Raw genomic sequence first — 6,000 nt, forward strand, 5'->3', positions numbered from 1 at the left:
TTGGTATTATAGGCATTGAGATATCACATCTCATGCTATCAGAAGGGTCTCAGGATTGGAATGGGAAGCAGTCGGATATCACATCTCATGCTAAAGGGAGGATCTCAGGTTTGGTATTAGAAGCATTGAGATATCACATCTCATGTTATAGGAAGAATCTCAGGTTTGGTATTAGAGGCATTGAGATATCACATCTCATGCTATCAGAAGGGTCTCAGGATTGGAATGGGAAGGAGTCGGATATCACATCTCATGCTAAAGGGAGGGTCTCAGGTTTGGTATTAGAAGCATTGAGATATCACATCTCATGTTATAGGAAGAATCTCAGGTTTGGTATTAGAGGCATTGAGATATCACATCTCATGCTATAGGAAGGGTCTCAGGATTGGAATGGGAAGGAGTTGGATATCACATCGCATGCAAAAGGAAGGGTCTCAGTTTTGGTAGAAGCATTGAGATATCACATCTCATGGTATAGGAAGGGTCTCAGGATTGGAATGGGAAGGAGTTGGATATCACATCTCATCCAATAGGAAGGATCTCAGGATTGGAATGGGAAGGATTTGGATGTCACATCTCTTGCTATAGGAAGGGTCTCAGGTTTTTTATTAGAAACATTGAGATATCACATCTCATGCTATAGGAAGGGTTTCAGGATTGGAATGGGAAGGAGTTGGATATCCCTTCTCATGCTATAGGAAGGGTCTGAGGTTGGAATGGGAAGGAGTTGGATATCATATCTCATGTTATAGGAAGGGTCTCAGGATTGGAATGGGAAGGATTTGGATATCACATCTCTTGCTATAGGAAGGGTCTCAGGTTTTTTATTAGAAACATTGAGATATCACATCTCATGCTATAGGAAGGGTTTCAGGATTGGAATGGGAAGGATTTGGATATCACATCTCATGCTAAAGGAAGGGTCTCAGGTTTGGAAGGGGAAGGAATTGGATATCATATCTCATGTTATAGGACGGGTCCCAGGTTTGGTATTAGAAGCTTTGAGATGTCACATCTCATGCTATAGGAAGGGTCTCAGGATCGGAATGGGAAGGAGTTGGATATCACATCTCATGCTAAAGGAAGGGACTCAGGTTTGATAGAAGCATTGAGATATCACATCTGATGCTATAGGAAGAGTCTCAGGATTGGAATGGGAAGGAGTTGGATATCACATCTCATGCCATAGGAAGGGTCTCAGGTTTGGTATAAGCATTGAGATATCACATCTCTTCTATCGGAAGGGTCTCAGGATAGGAATGGGAAGGACTTAGATATCACATCTCATGCTATAGGGAGGGTCTCAGTTTTGATATTAGAAGCATTGAGATATCACATTTCATGCTATCGGAAGGGTCTCAGGATTGGAATGGGACGGAGTTGGATATCACATCTCAAGCTATCAGGATTGGAATGGGAAGGAGTTTGATATCACATCTCAAGCTATAGGAAGGGTCTCAGGTTTGGAAGGGGAAGGATTTGGATCTCACATCTCATGTTTTAGGACGGGTCTCAGGTTTGGTATTAGAAGCATTGAGATATCACATCTCATGGTATAGGAAGGGTCTCAGGATTGGAATGGGAAGGAGTTGGATATCACATCTCAAGCTATCACAGGATTGGAATGGGAAGGAGTTTGATATCACATCTCAAGCTATAGGAAGGGTCTCAGGTTTGGAAAGGGAAGGATTTGGATTTCACATCTCATGTTATAGGATGGTTCTCATGTTTGGTTTTAGAAGCATTGAGATATCACATCTCATGCTATCGGAAGGGTCTCAGGTTTGGAAAGGGAAGGATTTGGATTTCACATATGTTATTGGATGGTTCTCAGGTTTGGTTTTAGAAGCATTGAGATATCACATCTCATGCTATAGGAAGGGTCTCAGGTTTGGAATGGGAAGGAGTTGGATACACATCTCATGTTATAGGAAGAATCTCAGGTTTGGTATTAGAAGCATTGTGATATCACATATGCTATAGGAAGGGTCTCAGGATTGGAATGGGAAGGAGTTGGATATCACATCTCATGCTAAAGGAAGGATCTCAGGTTTGGAATGGGAAGGAGTTGGATATCACATCTCATGTTATAGGAAAGATCTCAGGTTTGGTATTAGAAGCATTGAGACATCACATCTCATGTTATAGGAAGGGTCTCAGGATTGGAATGGGAAGAAGTTGGATATCACATCTCATGCTATAGGAAGGGTCTCAGGTTTGGTATAAGCATTGAGATATCACATCTCATGCTATAGGAAGGGTCTCAGGATTGGAATGGGAAGGAGTTGTATGTGACATCTCATGCCATAGGAAGGGTCTCAGGTTTGGTATAAGCATTGAGATATCATATCACATGCTATAGGAAGGGTCTCAGGATTGGAATGGGAAGGACTTGGATATCACATCTCATGCTATAGGCAGGGTCTCAGGTAGGATCTCAGGTTTGGTATTAGAGTCATTGATATATCACATCTCATGCTATCAGAAGGGTCTCAGGATTGGAATGGGAAGGAGTTGGATATCACATTTCATGCTAAAGGGAGGGTCTCAGGTTTGGAAGGGGAAGGATTTGGAAATCACATCTCATGTTATAGGAATGATCTCAGGTTTGGTATTAGAAGCATTGAGATATCACATCTCATGCTATCGGAAGGATCTCAGGTTTGGTATTAGAGGCATTGAGATATCACATCTCATGCTATCATAAGGGTCTCAGGATTGGAATGGGAAGGAGTTGGATATCACATCTCATGTTATAGGAAGGATCTCAGGTTTGGTATTAGAAGCATTGAGACATCACATCTCATGCTATAGGAAGGGTCTCAGGTTTGGAATTGGAAGGAGTTGGATATCACATCTCATGCTATAGGAAGGGTCTCAGGATTGGAATGGGAAGGAGTTGTATATGACATCTCAGGCCATAGGAAGGGTCTCAGGTTTGGTATAAGCATTGAGATATCACATCTCTGCTATCGGAAGGGTCTCAGGATTGGAATGGGAAGGAGTTGGATATCCCATCTCATGTTTTAGGACGGGTGTCAGGTTTGGTATTAGAAGCATTGAGATATCACATCTCATGGCATAGGAAGGGTCTCAGGATTGGAATGGGAAGGAGTTGGATATCACATCTCAAGCTATCTCAGGATTGGAATGGGAAGGAGTTTGATATCACATCTCATGCTATCGGAAGGGTCTCAGGTTTGGAATGGGAAGGAGTTGGATATCACATCTCATGTTATAGGAAGGATCTCAGGTTTGGTATTAGAAGCATTGAGATATCACATCTCATGCTATAGGAAGGGTCTCAGGATTGGAATGGGAAGGAGTTGGATATCACATCTCATGCTATAGGAAGGGTCTCAGGTTTGGTATAAGCATTGAGATATCCCATCTCATGCTATAGGAAGGGTCTCAGCATTGGAATCGGAAGGAGTTGTATTTGACATCTCATGCTATAGGAAGGGTCTCAGGTTTGGTATAAGCATTGAGATATCACATCTCTGCTATCGGAAGGGTCTCAGGATTGGAATGGGAAGGAGTTGGATATCCCATCTCATGTTATAGGAAGGATCTCAGGTTTGGTATTAGAAGCATTGAGATATCACATCTCATGCTATAGGAAGGGTCTCAGGATTGGAATGGGAAGGAGTTGGATATCACATCTCATGCTATAGGAAGGGTCTCAGGTTTGGTATAAGCATTGAGATATCCCATCTCATGCTATAGGAAGGGTCTCAGCATTGGAATCGGAAGGAGTTGTATTTGACATCTCATGCTATAGGAAGGGTCTCAGGTTTGGTATAAGCATTGAGATATCACATCTCTGCTATCGGAAGGGTCTCAGGATTGGAATGGGAAGGAGTTGGATATCCCATCTCGTTATAGGAAGGGTCTCAGGTTTGGTATTAGAAGCATTGAGATATCACATCTCATGGTATAGGAAGGGTCTCAGGATTGGAATGGGAAGGAGTTGGATATCACATCTCAAGCTATCTCAGGATTGGAATGGGAAGGAGTTTGATATCACATCTCATGCTATCGGAAGGGTCTCAGGTTTGGAATGGGAAGGAGTTGGATATCACATCTCATGTTATAGGAAGGATCTCAGGTTTGGTATTAGAAGCATTGAAATATCACATCTCATGCTATAGGAAGGGTCTCAGGATTGGAATGGGAAGGAGTTGGATATCACATCTCATGCTATAGGAAGGGTCTCAGGTTTGGTATAAGCATTGAGATATCCCATCTCATGCTATAGGAAGGGTCTCAGCATTGGAATCGGAAGGAGTTGTATTTGACATCTCATGCTATAGGAAGGGTCTCAGGTTTGGTATAAGCATTGAGATATCACATCTCTGCTATCGGAAGGGTCTCAAAATTGGAATGGGAAGGAGTTGGATATCCCATCTCGTTATAGGAAGGGTCTCAGGTTTGGTATTAGAAGCATTGAGATATCACATCTCATGCTATAGGAAGGGTCTCAGGATTGGAATGGGAAGGACTTGAATATCACATCTCATGTTATAGCAAGGGTCTCAGGTTTGGTATTAGAAGCATTGAGATATCACATCTCATGCTATAGGAAGGGTCTCAGGATTGGAATGGGAAGGACTTGGATATCACATCTCATGATAAAGGAAGGGTCTAAGGTTTGGAAGGCGAAGGATTTGGATATCACATCTCATGTTATAGGACCGGTCTCAGGTTTGGTATTAGAAGCATTGAGATATCACATCTCATGGTATAGGAAGGGTCTCAGAATTGGAATGGGAAGGAGTTGGATATCAGATCTCAAGCTATAGGAAGGGTCTCAGGATTGGAATGGGAAGGAGTTTGATATCACATCTCATGCCATGGTATGGGTCTCAGGTTTTGTAGAAGCATTGGGATATCACATCTCATGCTATCGGAAGGGTATCAGGATTGGATTTGGAAGGAGTTGGATATCCCATCTCATGCTATAGGAAGGGTCTCAGGTTGGAATGGGAAGGAGTTGTATATCACATCTCATGTTATAGGAATGGTATCAGGATTGGAATGGGAAGGACTTGGATATCACATCTCATGCTATAGGAAGGCTATCAGGTGTGGAAGGGGAAGGAGTTGGATATCACATTTCATGTTAGAGGTAGGATCTCAGGTTTGGTATTAGAGGCATTGAGATATCACATCTCATGCTATCGGAAGGGTCTCAGTATTGGAATGGGAAGGAGTTGGATATCACATCTCATGCTAAAGGGAGGGTCTCAGGATTGGAAAGGGAAGTAGTTGGATATCACATTTCATGTTAGAGGAGGGATCTCAGGTTTGGTATTAGAAGCATTGAGATATCACATCTCATGCTATAGGAAGGGTCTCAGGATTGGAATGGGAAGGAGTTGGATATCACATCTCATGCTATAGGAAGGGTCTCAGGAATGGAATGGGACGGAGTTTTATATGACATCTCATGCCATAGGAAGGATCTCAGGTTTGGTATTAGAAGCATTGAGACATCACATCTCATGTTATAGGAAGGGTCTCAGGATTGGAATGGGAAGGAGTTGGATATCCCATCTCATGCTATAGGAAGGGTCGCAGGTTTGGTAAAGGCATTGAGATGTCACATCTCATGCTATAGGAAGGGTCTCAGGTTTGGTATAAGCATTGAGATATCACATCTCTGCTATCGGAAGGGTCTCAGGATTGGAATGGGAAGGAGTTGGATATCCCATCTTATGTTATAGGAAGGGTCTCAGGTTTGGTATTAGAAGCATTGAGATATCACATCTCATGCTATAGGAAGGGTCTCAGGATTGGAATGGGAAGGACGTGAATATCACATCTCATGCTATAGGGAGGCTCTCACGTTTGGAAAGGGAAGGAGTTGGATATCACATTTCATGTTAGAGGTAGGATCTCAGGTTTGGTATTAGAGGCATTGAATATCACATCTCATGCTATCAGAAGGGTCTCGGGATTGGAATGGGAAGGAGTTGGATATCACATCTCATGCTAAAG

Source organism: Ambystoma mexicanum, chromosome 11 (assembly GCF_040938575.1).
Source record: "Ambystoma mexicanum isolate Mex_15411 chromosome 11, UKY_AmexF1_1, whole genome shotgun sequence".
In the NCBI taxonomy this organism is placed as follows: Eukaryota; Metazoa; Chordata; class Amphibia; order Caudata; family Ambystomatidae; genus Ambystoma; species Ambystoma mexicanum.